Source organism: Mustela putorius, unplaced genomic scaffold, assembly GCF_011764305.1.
Source record: "Mustela putorius furo isolate JIRA1106 unplaced genomic scaffold, ASM1176430v1.1 tig00000196_pilon_pilon_pilon, whole genome shotgun sequence".
Classification (NCBI taxonomy): domain Eukaryota; kingdom Metazoa; phylum Chordata; class Mammalia; order Carnivora; family Mustelidae; genus Mustela; species Mustela putorius.
This window is the reverse complement of record NW_025421310.1, coordinates 6,920,549-6,941,135: the sequence shown is the minus strand read 5'-3', so window position 1 is coordinate 6,941,135 and position 20,587 is coordinate 6,920,549. Positions and strand designations below refer to the sequence as shown.

The window sequence follows — 20,587 nt, the reverse complement described above, 5'->3', positions numbered from 1 at the left end:
TCTTTCATATTTCATACCAAAACATAATACAGAAGTATAAAATGTTTGAAAATTACTTTGAATTCAAAACAGACTTTCTCTCATGCAGAGAGAATAAAAATTCACCCACAAATACATGGGGAAATAAATTCTATGCTGATGACAACTCACCTAGACATGGTACAACATTCACTGACTACTCACCAAGGAGACAAAAAGTAGGGGTCACACAGTATGTATGTGTGATACAGAAACACAAGACAAAGACACACAAAATTTACCAGCAAAAAGAATAAAGGTCATGGGGCACCTGGGTGGCTCAGTGGGTTAAGTCTCTGCCTTCAGCTCAGGTCATGATCTCAGGGTCCTGGGATCGAGCCCCACATGCGGTTCTCTGCTCAGTGGGAAGCCTGCTTCTCCCTCTCTCTCTGCCTGCCTCTCTGCCTACTTGTGATCTGTCAAAGAAATAAATAAAATCTTCAGAAAAAAAAAAATAAAGGTCATTCTTTTTTGAGGCATAGTTCGATGGTCTTGAAATATACTGAGCTGAAAATTCTCTTCCTATAACAACATACACAGATAACACCAAATCTACACCTAGCTAATATTGTGTAATGAGCCAGACACAAGCAGCACATTATTAGTATATTACCAAACCAGAATAAGACAAAACTCAGCCCACAAAATTCTAAATAAAATATTGATGTATGACAGAAAAGGAAAACTTCCATATAACCATAATTTAAAACTGTGTCCATGTACCCATGAAAAACAAGCATTTGATTGGCATGTCTTCATGGACTATAACATCGTAAAAAATTCCCATTAAAATCAATCATAAAAAGCTGTAAATAATTTTTTTTTGAAAACTTAAGCTTGAAAGAAATGTATTATGTTATAAATATATTATTCCTTCTGCACTGAATGTAAACTTGTAATTCAATGCTGTGAGACAGAAGAAACAAATATCTTCATTTCTCAGTAAAAAAACACTGTGGAAGTTGAAAAATATGCTGAGACACTGTATATGAAATTAATATTTGGGGTTAAATTCTGATATGTTCTGAGGAAAGTAGAAGAAAAAGCACATGATTAATTTTCCATAAATGACATCGCATTACTGAAAAGAAAATTTTCCAAATATGGGCATTTGGGGTACCTATGGGGCTCAATTAGTTAAGCAGCTTGGTTCAGTTCAGGTCATGAGCTCAGGGTCCTGGATCCAGGGCTCCCTGCTCAGCAGAGACTTTGTTTCTCCCTCTTCTTTTGCCCTTTCCCTATTTATTTTTTCTCTCTCTGTCTCTAAAACAAATAAAATTTTTCTTGTCTAACTCACTACGTAAAAAGCACATGCACATGTTATAACAGGACATTTGATGTACAAAATATAGAATTAAATCACATAATCAGAAAGTGAAAACAGGGACGCCTGGGTGGCTCAGTTGGTTAAGCAGCTGCCTTCAGCTCATGTCATGATCCCAGTGTCCTGGGATCAAGTCCCACATCAGGCTCCTTGCTCGGCAGGGAGCCTGCTTCTCCCTCTGCCTCTACCTGCCATTCTGTCTGCCTGTGCTCACTCTTTCTCCCTCTCTGACAAATAAATAAATAAAATCTTAAAAAAAAAAGAAAAAAAGAAAGTGAAAACACACATGACAAAGTCACAAGAAGTTCACAGAAGACAGAATCATGATGCAATTATTAAATGAGGCAATAAATGAGACCTTATTAAAGGCTACAAGTTCAAATTCTAAATGTGCTAGCTCTCCAACAGCATTTGTTATGTAGAAATTTTAGGAAACAAAGAGAGACATTACACCAATTCACTGCTGAGGAACCAAACTCAGAGTGGAAATATCTATATGTTAAAAAAAAAGAAAGAAAGAAAGAAAAAGAAAAGAAAAGAAAGAAAGAGTTAAGAAAAAATAACATCTGAAGGGAAATAAAGCTGTACATTTTCCCAATAGGGCAGTGCTTTGTTAACTGATGAAGTTACTGAATCTCAGTTTTGTAGGCCTAAGATTAAAGCCTCTGTAGAGTCTTACAAAGTATTAAGTATATTAAATAATAAGTATTAGAAAGTATAAGCCAGAGAACATTAGAAATCTGTCTCCGGTGTTCTGGAATTTCTGCACCAAACCCCCTGACTTCTTGTCTCATGATGAAAACCAGAATTTATGAAGACTTTAGCGTAGAGGTCCTCAGAAATATGATGACTTCCCCAGGGTCCCCATAGCAATGGAGGGAGATTAAGGAGGCCTCCGCCTCCAGTTATATGATAATTATATGCTGGATCATCACTGGAGCTGAAGGAGAATCCCTAGAGAATACAAGAGCTTGATAATGTTGGAGAGCAGATGTCTCTCTGGGAGTGAAAGAGAGACAATAAACTGGGCATGTTTCCAACTGAAATTCATTCACGGAGAGCTACTCGAACCACAGCTTAAGGTCGACATTCCTCCTTCACACTTGAACCTCCCCTCTGTCATCTGCCTCATTCATTCCCACCTACCTGGATGGAAGCCTCCAGTCTCCTTTCTCTTCACATTCCAGAGCTGTTTCTCTTGCTCCAAAACCAAGATCAGGTCTGGCATTGACAGAAGGAGACCTGTTTATGAGGAAAAAGGAAAATGACTATTGCTGCTGATTCTAAATTCCCATGAGTCTTGGGTTCAGTAGAGAAGATGTTGGACAATTCTAGAAAGTGGTTTTCCAAAAGGTGTTGCCCAACAGTCCCCTTAACACACTGTAGGCATTTCCAATGTTCACATCCTGACCTCCACTTTTAAGTAGCAGACACGAAAATCAGAATGGGAAGTTTCAGTCTCAGATGTAAGCAGCACCATTCTGTGTCACTTAATGTTGAGAACTGCCACTCATCTTCACAAGCCATGATGTTACCTTGAGGAAGGAGAAGCTGAGGCTGAAAAGGAAACATGAAGATTTGTCTCTCCATCTACAAGCCCCTACTATTTTCCCTTTCTGCCTGCATCTGAAATCCAGTCATTCCAAGAGAAATCTCCCAAGAGGCAGTCTTCACAGGAAGCAACAAAACCCTGTGTGGCATTTTGAAAACCTGGAAGGAGTCTTCCTCACCCAATAAGTGGAGGAGTTTATAGTTCTCTAACATCACGTCCCTGTACAGTTGCCGCTGAGTGTGGATCAGGTGTCCCCAGTCCTCCTCAGAGAATTCTATGGCCACATAACTGAAGGTCAGCAGTCCCTGTGATAAATGCCACAGTCACCAAGTGGCCACTGACAAAGTGTGCCCCTAAGATGGTCCCTAAGATGAAGAGGAAGTTAGTGTCACCACCAAGAACCAGATTGGACCTTTTCATCTCCGTGATAAGAGTGTGGGAAAAAAGAAAAACCTATGGGGCAGGGCGCTGTCTGGTTGAGAACTTTCACTCCTTTCACTCCCAGAAGTCAACTCTATCAACTACACAGAGGTGACAGCCCTCCTTGTGCAGTATAAAGTGTTGGGATGTGGGAGAGAAGCCAATGGTCAAGAAATTCTAGACATGTTTTGATGTGAAATATTGGGGTTCTGGAGTGAATGATGAAAAAAGGATTGTTGAGATACCCGTGGTACAAACACTGTGGTCCTAATGCAAGGGGAGAGGAACGTGAGCGGTGACTGGTTCTATGCTTTCAGGTTGGGGGGGGTGAGGGATAGCAGGAGGCTCTAAGGAATTTGGAAGCAAGTTTCCAGGACCCTCAGGGCCTCCCAGCTGGTGTTTTGATGAGGCCACTCACTGTTTAGTTAACACTTTAGTCAGGAGAACCTCCAGGTGTCTATCAGTGGGCCACAAGCTTGAAGGATGGTTCCCAAGCTGCATTTGGGGAATAAAGTTCAAGGAAGTTTCCAAAGCAATTTTCATATGTTAAAGAGGAATTACAAGGTCCCGGAGGTGTGGCTAGTGTCAAGCTAAGGCTGCTTTTTGCATCCAACAAAATATTAACCTTGAGGCAGTTGTGAGTTTCCTGAGGAATGCCTTTCTCAGGTATTTATCAACAGACTGGAAGTTGAAGGAAATTTATTTATTTTTTTTTTTAAGATTTTATTTATCAGAGAGAGAGAGGGGGAGAGAGCGAGCACAGGCAGACAGAATGGCAGGCAGAGGCAGAGGGAGAAGCAGGCTCCCCACTGAGCAAGGAGCCCGATGTGGGACTTGATCCCAGCATGCTGGAATCATGACCTGAGCCAAAGGCAGCTGCTTAACCAACTGAGCCACCCAGGCGTCCCGGTTGAAGGAAATTTAATTTTATCCACACCACTTTTGACTTTGTTCTCCTCCTCAGAAACTACAAGCAAGGGGGACCCAGACCGTTCAGTTGGTTAAGGGTCTGCCTTCAGCTCAGGTCATGATCCCAGACTCCTGGGATGGAGCCCTGAGTTGGGCTCCCCACTCACTGGGGAATCTGCTTCTCCCTCTTCCCTTTCCTCACTCATGTGCTCCCTCTGTCTCTCTGCTGAGAAAATGTGTAAAGAAAAGAAAAAAAAAGAAGGAAGGAAGGAAACTAAGAAAGAAAGAAACGACAAGCAAGAGAAAGGCAGAAGAAAGAAGTGGACACCTGAAATGCGGTAGTTCCTGCATATTCCTCAGTATCCCATGTTCCTTACAAGTGATAGGAGGGAAAATAGGAACATGATGGGGGAGGATCTGGCAGACAGCACCAAGCCAATAAAAGAAGTTCACATCAGCTGAATGGAAACAAATGTTATAAATGCCTAATGCAAATCAAAGTGTGGAGGCCGAGAAAATTAAGGCCGTCCCACCTCAAATTTAGCTGATGTGGGAAACAGGGGCAGAAGAAAATCATTAAAATTCCTTACTTACTGACAAGTCCTTGAAACAGACCAAGTGGCTCTCTCCTAGGGACTTAACTGCCCTCACCTTGAGATTTTGCTAAGGACAATCTTAGCCTGACCAACCTCCTACCCCAACAGGTCCCACCAGGATTCTATAAGTCTACTTTAACAATTCCTTTATCTCTAAACCTCCAAGATAGGGTCAAGAATCATTCCCAAGTATATGTCCCACTGATATACATCTAAAGGGTCTCATGAGAATATTGTTATTATTGGTAATAAATAACCTTTCTCCCAACAATAGCTAGCCCCTCAAGGTCCTGGAGACCTTACTTCCAAAAATCCTTGGAGACTTATGAAAGACCCGCGGATCCCCTTACCCAAGAATCCAACACTGCCACTGGATGCAATCAGCAAGAGGTTCTTTATTGTTACGCAGGCGCCTGCGGGTGGTCAGCGCTCGCCTGCGGGTGGTCAGCAGCTCCTGCTAGCTGAGCACACCCGGCTGGGGTGGTGCCGGGTTTTTATAGACAGGTACGAACAAGTTTTGGGTGGGGCGCAACTGATTGGTTGACAGTTAGAACTTTTGAAAAAGGCATACGTGGAGTTTGCTGATTGGCTCTAAGGACCCACGCGCGGGAAGAGAGAGGCGGGAAGGGGGAACAAGCTGATTGGTTCTGAGGGCCCGCGCGCAGGAGGAGAGAGGCGGGAAAGGGGAACAAGAAGGGGGAAGGTAGGAATGCCATCATGGCGTCTCTATTATTTCTATAAGCCAAGCGGTTACAGAAGGGCAAAAGAGCGATTAGTAAGCAATTAATAACCTAATTAATAACCTGGTCTATACCTAAAAGCCAGCGGTTTACAGAAAAGCAAACAAGCGGTTAGTTATCCTATCTATCTTCTAGGGGAGGGGTCTTTCATTCCCCCCTTTTTCTTTATCATGGATAGAATCTTATATCCATTCGTCCTGTTCTTGCACTAAGTGGGGTGCAAGGGGCCAGCTTTTGCTTTCTCCTCAGCCAGCCTCCTGCTCCTTTATTTCCCCCTGAACAATCTTTTTTTTTTTTTATGGTAAGTTGTTTATTGTAAGATAATTTACAAACATCTTGCTGTCGTTATTGGTTAAACAATGGACCAACAATTTCTTCTGACAAGGACAGCAGTAAGCTAAAAATAAAATCAGCTGGCTGAATTATTCTTCTTTACCTCTTGTCTGAGGATGAAACTTGGTTTTCATTAATCCAGAGCTGCTGCACCAGAGATGATTTCAATCAACTCCTTCGTGATGACAGCCTGGCGGGTGCGATTGAACGTCAAAGTCAGTTTGTCAATCATCTCGGAAGCATTCTTGCTGGCGTTTGTCCATAGCCGTCATCCTGGCACTTTGCTCACTCGTGGTGGACTCCTTTAGCGAATAGTAGATGATGTTGGCCAAATTGTATTCTTGGTAATTCTGCAGCACGTCAGCATCGACATCATCATAGATGCTCATGCTCTCAGCACTTGCAACGGTTTCAAGGGAAAAGATAGGTTTTTCTTCTGTCTTGTACGAGATGACAGACCTGAACCGATTAAAGATGATAGACCCTTCGTCAAATTCATATCCAGAATTTAGCAGTTCAAGGGCAATGATGGATGCATCTCCAAAAGTAGGAGGTTTTCTTCCCACTTCTTTGAAGGACACCAGAAACTGGTCCAAGTGAGTCCTATGAAGTATACCCCTGATTTTATCACCAATTCCAACAAGCATGACTTCCTTCCCGGCTGCTGTGAGCGTGGCCACCTCATTTTTCATCTGTTTAGCAACCGAGGAATGAATAGCACCACAGAGCCCTCGATCTGAGGACACACCGATAAGCAGGTGCTTCTTGTCTTCAGGCACCTTAATATCAGCTTTTTCATACAGAGCCAAAGATCCTATCCCGTACACTCGAGCTGGTTTCAGCTCCCTCTCAGCTCGGGCATATTTTGCTGCTGCTACCATTTTCATAGACTTAGTGATTTTCTGGATGTTTTTGATCGACTTTAGTCGTCTGGTAATATCTTTTAAAGTTGCCATATTTCGAACTTGGATCCATTGCGGCTGCACTGCCCAGCCCGAGAGCACAGCGACGCCCCGCCCGAGAGAGAACATGGTGGTACCGGCCCGGCTGAAGGTCGGTCAGACCCCCCCTGAACAATCTTGACCCTGAAATCTTTAAGGGGGTTGAAGGTGGAAGGTCTCATCTTCTATAACTTCTTCGTGCTGAATAGGGGCGTAGAGCTGTCCCTACCTGCTCGGGTCAATATTGATCAGGGTAGGAACGTATAGGGGAGTTATGAAAGGTGGAGGCAGCTGAATCCAGCGCTGACAGTGAAGAGGCGTCCTCGCGCGCGACAAGGATTGTCTGCTGTGGTGTAGTCATTGCAGCAATGGAGTCTCGGCACCAAGTAGAGAAACATTGAACAAAGCAACATATTAAGGTTAATGAGGTGATAAGAATAAGAAGCCCGAAAAGGAGATTCGGCCATAGTCCTCCTTCAAACCAGGAACTTAACCAATCACTAAAAGAGAGAGAGGGATCTTGTAGGGCCTTAATCTGGGTGTTCATATCCTTTATTATTCCTGTGACATTTTTGCGATAGTCTGGGATGTACACGCAACATTCTGTTTTGATGATTGCACATGTGCCACCCTGGGCTGCTGTCAGGACATCTAAGGCCATCCTATTTTGTAGGACTGCCTTGCGTATCTGTGACACTTCGGTATTAAGCAGAGAGATGCTATTTAGTGAATCATTGAGTGCCTTTGTAGTATATTTATTAAGGGCTTCTACATGCCACATGACATCTTTTAGTCCCGCAGATGGAACAAAAATGGATGCTAAGTAATCATACCATTTAAAAACAGATCGCTTCCATCTTTGTTTTAAATTGGAGAGATTAGCTGGAGTTGTAATGGTTTTAGTAATGCGCCCATGGATCCAGGCAAATCCTAAAGTACAGCGACCTATCCACCCTGGAGGAAGCCAGGGCCACAGGTTGGTTCCACATATCCAGTGGGTTCCGTTTGGAGCTGGCCATCTAATGCCAGGTCACCTTACCCAATCAGTAGCAAAACATTCAGTAGCCTGGAGTACTATTATTTGGGAACACATTTCTAATGATAGCCATCCTCGATACTGTGTGTTATTTGTCCAAGTATCCTACGTATGATTCTTTTGTTCCCAGCATAAAACTGCCTTTTAACTGAGCTGTCCAATCGTGGGTGTGAACCACAAATATGTATCCCGGATCTGATATATGCCATCTTCAGTATAGCGATAAGGAGGGTTTTGTAACTTAGGCCCATATTTGATTGGGGAGTTATGGCTTGATAGCAATCCCCTTTCCTTCCAAATAGCTCCATGGGCATGTAGTACCAGGAAAGCATATTTGGAGTCAGTATAAATGTTAATTCTTAGACTTTGGCAATTGCAAAGTGCTAGTGAGCACTATGGCACACCTAGCTTTTCTTATTTTTTTCTATGAAAACTACTGTCATCAGAAAACCAACTGTCATTCATATTTTTAACAGGGGTATCTTAAATCTGGCCAAATAGAGTGAGCAAGATCAAATAAAATACAAAGAACATTTTTGCTCTATAGAGAAAGAAGTACAGTGGTCAGGTTCAGGCATACAGGTAACTAGGTTTAAAGTTTGACAAGTTTTAAGTATTATTTCTGGCATATCTGTAAGTATGGCCCAATATTTAATTAGTTGGCCTCCATCACACACTGGTGGCCTTTGATTTCTAAGACAAATCTGGACCTGATGTGACATCATTACAGTCAAGGACTGTCCCCTAGTGAGCTTTGAGGCTCTTTTATAGGAGGGCTGTTCCATGCTTAGCTAAAGCATCTGTTTGCAATTGCACCTCAACAGAGGTGGCCTCTAGGATAAATATGACTAAGGGATGAAACCAATAAGACGACCTTTGAGTGGTCCAGCCTTAACAATATCCTGATTACAGAGGATCACTGGCAAGTGAGAAAACTTGTCAAGAGATAAGGGGAGCCCCCCATGGATCATCCAATCCACTCATAAAGAAAGTGGGGTCATCCATTATCTCCACAAGTCCATAGTTAATCCTATGGAGTGTGGTATGGTGGTTTTTAGACAATTTCATTATCCCAGCCACACATAAGGTGTTAGTTAAGTTATACAATTGTAGGGGAATCAATCCCATTTTCCAGTTGTTTAATCATGTGCTGTGGGGTCTGCTAATATCCCCACAAAATAATAAGATCGACTAAAGAAGCTATTGTGCAACTTCTCTGAAGTTTACCTCAAATTGTTTAGCTTAGATAAACAAACATTTAAAGACAATCAAATCTAGAATTTAACATCCATAAAAGTGTGTTACTAAAACAATTTTTCTCTCTAAAATAACCCTCATTTCCAGAGATAGCCAAATCAGGACTAATTCACTTGTGAAACAAGTCCAGTTTTAACAAACTTGGCCTAATTATTTACATAAGCTCAGCAAGAACAGTGACTGTGATCAATAGATCTTTTAGAATCTGCTTTGCTGGAACTTTGTATAAGGAATCTCTAGGTTGAAACTTTTAGTAGCCTCTCCGGGCCAGAAGCCAAGCCCTGTACTTGCCATGAGGCATGCCTGCAATACCTTTGGGCGAATTCCTCTTCCCGAGACTGCACCTACCAAGGAGTGACATTCTTTACTCACCTGGTGGGGCTGCTGGGAACTCTGTAAGCAAGGTATCAGGCCAACAGTCCCAAGGGGCTTTATGGCTCCAGGTTTCATAAAGTCAACCTTAGTTCCTTAAAGCTGTCTGGTCATATCTGAGTCTTTTCAAATATGACATCCCAGTCAAAGCCTTGGTAAAATAACCTGTGTTTCCAATTCTTTCCTGTTACAAGGAGAACAGATTCTTATTGAACTTATGCAAATGACTGATTGCCATGGAAGAAAGAATACTTACTAAGACCTTTTGGTTTCAGAGGGTTCAGATAGAGAGAAAAGGTGAATGCTTTGAGCACTTTTACAAATGAGCACTTTTACATCTCTATAAGTTACAGATAACTAGGAGGGAGTATCCCTAGTCTGTAAGAGCAAACAGTAGAGAGAACCAGCAAGGTTTAAAGTAAGACAAAACATTAAGAGACACAACACTATCATCTTTTAGTTCATTTAGTCCCATGTTACTAATTCTGGTGAATGCGGCTTTAGTCCGTTTTGGAAATTCTTACCCATTTCAGTTTTAGGATTTTCAAGTATATCTGTATTTGTCCTGAAAGTCCTTTATAGGAATCTCCTTGAAGATAAAACTCATTTTACCAGAGAATTAAAACAATTATAAATTACAAAAACTCAGAATAGATATGGTTAGAGCTAAAGAGACATGGGAGTTTACAATTTAGCTGCAAGGAAATCAGGTTATTTCTGTGATACATAACATTTCCATAATTACAGTATCAAGCGGTGGTCTCTCAAAACGTTAAAACTTTAGGAAGTGCATAGAATCTCTAGAATAGTTATAGTATTTTCCCAAATGTAATCCAAGGTTTATCATTGGTTCCGTAGTACTTCATGAGCAACTTCACATACCAAGGAAAAGCCTGAGTTAAAGAGATTTACAATTTAAATCTTGTCAACATTTGCTAAAATCTTAGAAAGTTTTAAAGCACATGCCTAAATATAATTAGGGATGTTAAACACCTGATAAAACTGAACATAGAAACTCGTTTTTCTGGGCAGGCAAAGAGAAAACCATTTACATTTTCTTAACAACAGATCAATTGATCTAAGAAAACATTGTCCTTTTGAACAGAGAATTTCAGTCTTGTACCAATGTACCTTTAAAACCCATTCATTTCAATCTTCGTTCATTCTTGACTATAGCTAAAATTCCTTTTCTGAAGATTTCCCTTCACAAACCTTCTACAACTTTCCTTTGCATTCAGGTTTTGTCCCAAGTCATTTCTTTCTAAACAACCATCTCATTTAGGACAAAATTACCTTCCCTTACCTTCCACAAAATGTATTCCCATTCCTTAAGTCTTTCTTACATATCTCCTACTTTCCTACATACAGAGTTTCCCTTTATTTCCATCAGTCTTAGTTACACTAAGCAGAACTTTGTATTCTTAGAAACACCTTTAGTTATTAACCAATTGTGAACTGTTACAACAGAATTCTTCAGGTGGCAATTTATGAATCAGTTAAGTAGAAAACAAGCTTACCAGCAGATTTAAATACTCTTAGTTTCTTTGCAGTAAGTAAAAAAGCACAAACCTACATCCAGTAATTAATGACTTAGCATTTTATCCTGTTTGGTTAAGACCTAGATGTCCACAATTTAATTCCACTTGTCATCCAAGCAAAACTTTAAAACTTTCAGGTTACCAAAGACTTTGAAAGCTACTTCAGCAATTACCCATTAGAACTTTGAGACAGACAATTAACCATCAGTTTAGTCATTTCTTTGCTAACAAATTTTAATAAATAACATGAGCTTATTTGACCTTTAGTAAACTTCGATAGAATAAAGCTTCACATTTACTGCTGTTAACTTCAAAGATGCATCTATCTTAATTAAACCAACAGACTTAACTTAGTTCCAACACTGATTTACGTTCCACCTGGGCCCACTCCGCTTTGAATGTTTACCTGAGACATGTGTGGGAAGATCTGGAGTGGGTGTTAGGTCCAGGGGGTTCTCTTCTTGCTCCTTGACAGTGAAGAGAGAAGGAGCTGTGGTGCATGATCTAGAGGCTTGTCATGCAGGTTGCACGCGCGTTGGTACAGAAACAGAAGGGGAAAACAGAGGAAACAAAGTGCTGCCAGGAGGCAGAGAAAAGATTCCCGGTTTCAGAGCTCATAAGCCCCAACAGAGGAGCAGACGCCATGCTTTCCCACCAGCAAGGGGGGAGGGGTTAGGCAGTCCAAGTCAGGCCAGAGAACACAAGGAAACTTCCCCGAAACAAAGAGTTTCGGCAGCTGCTTGGGAATATTCCTTATAGTCTCTGTCTTGAGTTAGACCAACCCCAGTTGGCTCCAGTAATAGCCATTTACATGGGAAGTGAGTGAGGGAGAAGCCCCCCACATCTATTAGGAGAAACAGAGAGAAATAAAGCCAGAGTCCCCTTAAAAAGAATGTAACCTTCATGACCAGTACAAGGAACATATATCCACATTTAAAGACATAACATGGAGACATACATTGTTGGCCTCCATTCGGAGTCAAAGAAAACACCAAGGACAATAAGTAAGACACACAAAACAATTAACAAGAAGGACGCTGCGCGATTTCGGTACCGAACCGAGAGTACAAATCCAACCAGCCCAGGGGAACCACGAGGCCCCCCTGAGGCGGACAGAACCAGCCCAGGGGAACCACGAGGCTCCCCTGCGGCGGACAGAACCAGCCCAGGGGAACCACGAGGCCCCCCTGCGGCGGACAGAACCAGCCCAGGGGAACCACGAGGCTCCCCTGCGACGGACAGAACCAGCCCAGGGGAACCACGAGGCCCCCCTGCGGTGGACAGAACCTTGATCCCTGGGGCGTCCCCCAGGGTGGCAGGGGAGAAGTCCGAGTTCGTCAACTCCTTCTCAAGCTGCCTACAGAATACAGAGCAACAACGCGCGCTGTCGTACAGTCCTATACTACCGAAGCATAGGCAAAACAGAGGCCTACAAACGAGAACACGAGACTGGATACAAACGAGAACATGAGACAGGAGACAAGAATGCTGGCCAGCTTACCTCCCGGTGGGAGTCAGTTGGATCCGTGGGCAGGAGTCCGATGATCTCGGTGGGACCTCCAAATGAAAGACCCGCGGATCCCCTTACCCAAGAATCCAACACTGCCACTGGATGCAATCAGCAAGAGGTTCTTTATTGTTACGCAGGCGCCTACGGGTGGTCAGCAGCTCCTGCTAGCTGAGCACACCCGGCTGGGGTGGTGCCGGGTTTTTATAGACAGGTACAAACAAGTTTTGGGTGGGGCGCAACTGATTGGTTGACAGTTAGAACTTTTGAAAAAGGCATACGTGGAGTTTGCTGATTGGCTCTAAGGACCCACGCGCGGGAAGAGAGAGGCGGGAAGGGGGAACAAGCTGATTGGTTCTGAGGGCCCGCGCACGGGAGGAGAGAGGCGGGAAAGGGGAACAAGAAGGGGGAAGGTAGGAATGCCATCATGGCGTCTCTATTATTTCTATAAGCCAAGCGGTTACAGAAGGGCAAAAGAGCGATTAATAACCTAATTTACGCCTAAAAGCCAGCGGTTCACAGAAAAGGAAACAAGCGGTTAGTTATCCTATCTATCTTCTAGGGGAGGGGTCTTTCACTTACATCATCCATAATCCCCTTTGTCCTCACCCACCACCGAGTCCACCCCTATTCTGCCTTTAAAAACTCTGACTGTAATCTGGTTCGGGATCCAAGTCCCTACTCCGTTGTGCCGGGTATACTTGGGCCCAAGCTTAAGCCTGTCAAATAAACCCTCGTGTGATCACATCCGTGCTTGGCTCCTTGGCGGTCTCTCGGGGGCAAAAACTAGGGCATAACAAAAGGACGCATCATCACTGGCATTCCCAATGGACTGAAAACAGGATTTCAGAATATAACTCTAATTTTGGAAATACAGTAGATACACATAAACAATTCAATCACTATACGATCTGTAGAGGCTGCTTTTAGGCAAGGAAGCTTGAGCAAAGGAGTGGAGGAAGAGCCCCAGTGTCCCCTTGGCTGAGTCCAGACAGTCCCAGCAGGACAACCATGTACAGTGAGCACACACACACTGCACATTGCAGACAAGCTCTGCTGTGTCCTCTTGCCTGCTGATCTCTTACATACTCAGGAAACTTCCACCGCCTTTGTCCTGCCTCAGGGAATTCCATCAGCGCTGCTGGACGGGCTTCCAGCCAGTCATGGACCCATGTCTGGGACCCCAAGTAACTGACAGGGACACTACACTGAGATGCCCTGAAATCCAACAACAGAGCTCCTTCTCTTCACACTGCTCACTAGTAATAGCTAGTTTACACCTTTCTTTTCTTTGAATTTTTAAGATTTATTTTTATTTTCATCTTCTTTTAAGATTCTATTTATAGGGGCACCTGGGTGGCTCAGTCAGTGGGCATCAGCCTTCTGCTCAGGCCAAGATACAAGGTCCTGGGACCACCTCCTACATGGTAGGGGGGTGGAGGACTATGATGTGGGGGTGAGGTGGGTGGGGGTGTGTCTTTGCTCAGCGGGTAGCCTTCTCTCTCTGACCATAGCACACCCTACTCATGCATTCACTCTTTTTCTTATAAATAAAGAAAATCCTTTTTTTTTTTTTTTTAAAGGAGAGAGCCAGATATGGGGCTTGATCCCAGGACCCCGGGATCATGACCTGAGCTGAAGGCAGAGAGAGGCTTTAACCATCTGAGCCACCCAGGCACCCCAATAAAGAAAATTTTTTACAAAGACTGTATTTATTTCAACAAGAGCCAAGTGAGAGAGTACAAGTAGGCAGAACAGGAAAGGAAGAGGGAGAAGCAGGATCCCTGCCCACCTGGGAGCCAGATGTGAGGCTGGACCCCAGGATCCTGAGATCATGAATGACCTAAGCTGGAGGCAGAGGCTTAACCCACTGAGCAACTCAGGTGCCACAATAAATAAAATTTTGAAAAAAATATTGTATTTATTTCAGAGAGAGCGAGCGAGAGATCACAAACAGACAGAAAAGTAGAGGAGAGAAAGCAGCAGGATCCCTGCCCACATGGGAGCAGGATGTGGGGCTGGAATTGTGCAATTCCCCGGAATTGCGACCTGAACTGGAGGCAGAAAGCCGACTCTTAACCAATGGAACCACCCTCGGTGAGCAAGCTTGATTTATATTTTAGAGGAGATGGAGACCGGTAGGAGAGGGAGAAAGAGAATGTCAAGCGGACTCCCCTCTGGGCACAGAGCCAGAAGCAGGGATACTAGTCCAGAACATTGAGATCCTGACCTGAGCTCAACCAACAGTCCAAGCTTAGTCCACAAAGACCCCCAGGCACCCTCCCCTAGTGGATTTTAAGTAGAATATCTCCTTCATGTGCTAAAGATGAAGACACACACACACCCTTTCTTAGAATGAGAAGTTTCCAAGTTTTCCAGGACTCATACCCACTGAGCTTATATCTGCATTTCCTTACTCCCCAGCTGCATACAACTGATCGAGAATCTAGACGAACCTGAATCAAAAATGATTCCCCTCCCGGATATCCCAGGACTGCACCTCATCAGCCACAGCAATCTTGGACTCGACAACTTTCCCTCCAGATCCGCCACCAATGGAATTTGTCACTCCACGTGGGACTTTATTTTTTATTTTTTAAAAGATATTGTTTATTGATTTGACAGACAGAGATACAAGCAGGCAGAGAGGCAGGCAAAGAGGAGGAAGCAGGCTCCCTGCTGAGCAGAGAGTCTGATGTGAGGCTCAATCCCAAGACACTGAGATCAGGAACTGAGCTGAAGTCAGAGGCTTTAACCCACTGAGCAATCCAGGCGCCCCCTCGAGGATCTTTAAGTCTAAGTGACAACTAATGATACCCTATTGAAGCCAGGTTGGGGACACAGGACAGAAGGCTCTAAGACATAGAGAAGCATTCTCTATGCAAGACTTAACCGTGATTATCACTTCTGAACAGATCTTAAAAAAAAAAAAAAAAAAAAAACCCACAGGTGAACGCAGAAGCGAGAAGCACCCAGATTCGAGGCATCCACATCTGCAGCTTCTAAACGCGATGGTCTGCGGAGAAACAGAGGACACGGCTCTGCGGGGACACCAGGCTCACCTGAGAATGGGCCATTTCTGTCTTAACCTCCACCTCCAGATTTTGTTCTCATGAGGGATCTGTGGAAAATCACAGCTGCATCAGGAGAAAATGCCCTGAAATCCAACAACAGAGCTCCTTCTCTTCACACTGCTTGTCTGCAGTCAGGACTTGGAGATGCAGAAAAGGCCCAACTTCCCAGTCCTTTGTGTCCCGAGCAGCCCAGAAACTGTGAGCTCCCATGAGGACACCCATCCCTGCATTTTCCTCACCTGCTTTGTGGGGGGGGGTGGAAGGGGTCCCCTCCCACCGCCACTCACAACTTCAGCGTCAGCATCGAAACAGTGGGCTGATGGACCCAACCTTCCCAGACTCACGGAGCAGAGACCCTGTCACCTCTCCTGGACCAAAGCCGCAAATCCACTTTCAGAAAACCACGGAAAGCCCTCGGGCTCCCCCTCCACTCCTCACTGAGAATCTCTGGAGCCCTTAATTAACACAACAGTGTTGTTTTCGCCCAAACCAACCGACAGAATCTGAGGGGGAGGCCCGCAGAGGAGATCCTTCTTGAAACTCCACAGGTGACCCTGCTGGGAAGGAACAGGGGAGGTGACCAGGCCAAGCAGGGGAACCAAGGCTGAGGCTGGGAGCAGAGTTCGAGCCCTGCCTTCCCACCATCAGAGTTTTGGGAGACTGCCTCCTCCCCCCTCTTTCTGCTACACAGAGGAAGACCCCTGACAGACAACGTTCCCATATAAAAGTAAATGTCTCTTGCAAAATAAAGGCTTTCAGAGCTTTTCCTTTATCTACCTTTGATTCAAAATAAGCGTTCAAAAATAATGCTCAGGCCAAGAGACATTTTCCCTTCAGTAAGAAGGGGGACATATATTCCCCTTCAGTAGGTAAGTGTTTCTGTTCTGTTCTGTTCATAAGGACCTGCCACACTGTTTTCCACACTGCATACCCTTTTTGCCCTCCTATTGGGGATGTATGAGAATTCTAATTCTCAGCATTCTTAAGAAAATTGGATGTTGGGGTGCCTGGGTGGCTCAGTGGGTTAAGCCGCTGCCTTCGGCTCAGGTCATGATCTCAGGGTCCTGGAATCAAGTTCCAAATAGGACTCTCTGCTCAGTGGGGAGCCTGATTCCCTCTCTCTCTCTCTGCCTGCCTCTCCATCTACTTGTGATTTCTCTCTGTCAAATAAATAAATAAAATCTTAAAAAAAAAAGAAGAAAATTGGATATTATACTTTTGTTATTTTTTATTTTTTTATTTTAGCCATTCCAGAAAACCCTGAGTGGTTGCTCAGTGTAAAGTATGAAGTCCTCTTAAAATAGCTATCTTGGAAAAACAAACTGAGGGTTGCTGGGGGGAGGGGGTTTGGGAGATAAATAAAAAGAAAAAAAAAATAGCTATCTTGGTGACTGAAATTAAAACCACTTGAAAGGCATCAAGTTGAACAAAGAAAAAAGTAATTAATGCTTCAGTGAGACTCCCATTTCCAACAAGTAACCTTTCTCTTCTCCACAGACCTCCTCAACTCACTTCTCAACTCATTTCTCAGCCCTTTCTTTCAGGAAGATGATTCCACCCTGAGAACATGATTAACAGGCAGCACAGACACAATTCCCCTGGAAATTGGCCATTATCCAGCATTTTCCAACAAACCCTTGGCTCCTCTCCCAGTGGGCTGCAGGTTTCACAGCCCCGACCTTCTGATGCCGACTTGGCTGGCAAAGCAATGAAGCTACCTCTGCCCTTGATCCCCAGCTCTGTCTGAACGTTCTATTCTGGGGCTGAAGTGTGGAAGTTCAGTTCACACAACAGAATGAATGTGAGGAGAGGAAAATTTGTTATCCTGCACTGTTCTCAATGGCATCAGGCAGTTTCACAACAATTAAGTTATTAAGTATGGGAACAAGAAAGTATGGGAACAAGACAGACATGAGGCTCAAAGAGAAGGTGAGGCTTCTGTGTGACGGTGACTTAAGGAGGAGGAGGTAGGATTTAGAATTTCCAAAGAGGAGATTATATTCACAGGAGAAAGGAAAGAGGAAATATTTTTTTAAAAGATTTTATTTATTTATTTGACAGAGAGATCACAAGTAGACAGAGATGCAGGCAGAGAGAGAGGAGGAAGCAGGCTTTCTGATCTGAGCCGAAGGCAGAGGCTTCAACCCACTGAGCCACCAGGTGCCCCAGAAAGATGAAATATTTATCAAAGAATGGTCTGTCCCTCCAGGTAGTCAACTATTTTTTTTTCTTTTCATAATTTATTTTTACAGTGTTCCATGATTCATTGTTTATGCACCACACCCAGTTCTCCATGCAATCTGTGCCCTCCTTAATACCCTCCACCAGCTCACCCAACCCCCCACCCTTTCCCCTCCAAAACCCGCAGTTTCTTAGAGTCCACAGTCTCTCATGTTTCATCTCCCCATCCGATTTCCCCCAACTCACTTCTCCTCTACATCAACCAATGTCCTCCGTGTTATTCCTTATGCTCCACAAATAAGTGAAATCATGTAATTTACTCTCTCTGATTGAATCAGTTCACTCAGCATAATCCCCTCCAGTCCTGACCATGTTGATACAAAACTTGGGTATTCATCTTTCTGATGGAGGCATACTACTCCATTGTATAAATGGACCACATCTTTTTTAACCATTCGTGTGTTGGCTCTTTGCGCACTTTGGGAACTGTAGCCATGGCTGCTATGAACATGGGTGTACAGATGGCCCATATTTTCACTACATCTGTATCTTAGGGGTAAATACCCAAGAGTGTAATTGCAGGCAGGGGCATAGGGAAGCTCTATTTTTAATTTCTCAAGGAATCTCCACACTGTTTTCCAACATGGATGCACCAACCTGCATTCCCTCCAACAGTGTAAAAGGAATCTCCTTTCTCCACATCCTCTCCAACACTTGGTGTTTCCTGTCTTGCTAATTTTGGCCATTCTAACTGGTGTAAGGTGGTAACCCAATGTGGTTTTGATTTGAATCTCCCTGATGGTTAATGATGATGAACATTTTTTTCATGTGTCTGTTCCAGGTAGGAAAGTCTTTTTTTTTTCTTTCTTTTTTGTATGATTTTGTTTATTTATTTGACAGAAAGAGAGAGATCACAAGTGTGCAGAGCTGCAGGCACAGCAGGCAATGAGAGAGGGGGAAGCAGGCTCCCTGCTGAGCGGAGAGCCTGATGCTGGGCTTGATCTCAGGACCCTGGGATCATGACCTAAGCAGAAGGCAGAGGCTGTAACCCACTGAGCCACCCAGGCACCCTGAGGCAATCTTTCTGATACCAACAGTTGTGGTGCCTGGGAGGCTCAGAGGGTTGGGCTTCTGCCTTTGGTTCATAATCCAGGCTCCTGGGATCAAGCCCCATGTCAGGCTCTCTGCTCAACAGGGAGCTTGCCTTCCCTTCTAAATCTGCCTACTAGTGATCTCTCTCTCTCTTTCAAATATATAGACAAATTTATAAACAATATATAGACAAATATATGTCAAATATATAGACAAAATCTCTAAGAAATATATATATCTGCATATATATATGTGTATATATAGAAAAGATTTTATTTATTTACATGACAGACAGAGATCACAAGTAGGCAGAGAGGCAGGCAGAGAGAGAGGGGAAAGCAAGCTCCATGCTGAACAGAGGGCCCAATGTGTGCTCGATCTCAGGACCCTCGGATCATGACCTGAGCCGAAGGCAGAGGCTTCAACGCACTGAGCCACCCAGGTACCCCATCTAAGAAATATATTTCATTTGAGAGAATGAGAGAGACACTTGTGGTGCTGGGTGGTGATGGGAAGAGAGAAAAATCACCACTGAGCAGGGAGCCCAAGGCAGGGCTCATGACCTGAGCCTAAAGCAGACACTTAATGACTGAGCCACCCATACATCCAAACTACATTCGGATTCTACTACTACATTCATGATGGCACTGAAGAAAGGGAGCAAGGTCCGGCACAGCTGTGAAGCAGTTTCCCTGAAGGATCTCCCAACCACACTGGATCTGACCTTGACTGGGGTTACCTACCTGAGAAATGAGGGAGCAACCACAGCACATGCCCAGCTGATCCACCCTACTCCACTGTCCAGAAGACTTCTTTATCTCAAACATCTATTCAACTACGTGACTTTTTTTTTTTTAAGAATTTTTTATTTATTTGTTAGGGATGGAGGGAGAGAGGGCAAGCGAGCACAGGCAGACAGAGAGGCAGGCAGAGGCAGAGGGAGATGCAGGCTCCCCGCCGAGCAAGGAGCCCGATGTGGGACAAGATCCCAGGACGCTGGGATCATGACCTGAGCCGAAGGCAGCTTCTTAACCAACTGAGCCACCCAAGGCGTCCCTACCACGTGACATCTTAAAACTGCCAACATGACGGCATCATCAAACACCCTCCTCCATACCTTGTCAGGGATCTAGGCAGGGATAGTACAGTCATCACTGATACCCAACAACATTATTCCTCAGGAAGACACAGCAGGTCAATCATATCATCAGGAAAAAGCAGACCTACCCTACTCCTGAGAAACCCGTATTAGTCATCTCTTCTCCCCGTGACAAGTATTCACCAATTGACACCAACAAGAGCTGCCTGTGTCTTGCAGTGACTAAAGGGAGCCACCTCCAGGTCCCTCCCCACATGGGAAAGAGTTCCTCACATTTAGATTTAATAGGTTTTGTCTTTCTCTTGAAGAATGGTAACTTCCTTATATTAAAATTAGATTCAATTCACACAACCCCATGCTTTATGTCTTAATACCCATCGGCTTTCCATCTGTCTAATCTCAATTAAGCATCTTCTGAAGACACTCTCTCCACAACACAGGCAAAAAAGAGAATGGCTGTGGTTCCTATGTAGCAAAAAAAAAAAAAAAAAAAAATGAGGGTGAATACAACTGGAGATCTGGAGATAAGTAGGTCATAAAACAAGTACAAGTTATTTTTCTACATCTAGGAAGTCACTTGGGAAGCTCAGCACAGTTG

The 20,587-nt window shown here is 43.9% G+C and overlaps 1 pseudogene; it reads right to left on the bottom strand.

Moving 5' to 3' along the window:
• Positions 1-5,850: 5,850 nt before the first annotated feature.
• Positions 5,851-6,923, bottom strand: LOC123391171 (annotated as a pseudogene).
• Between the last annotated feature and the right edge of the window lie 13,664 nt (positions 6,924-20,587).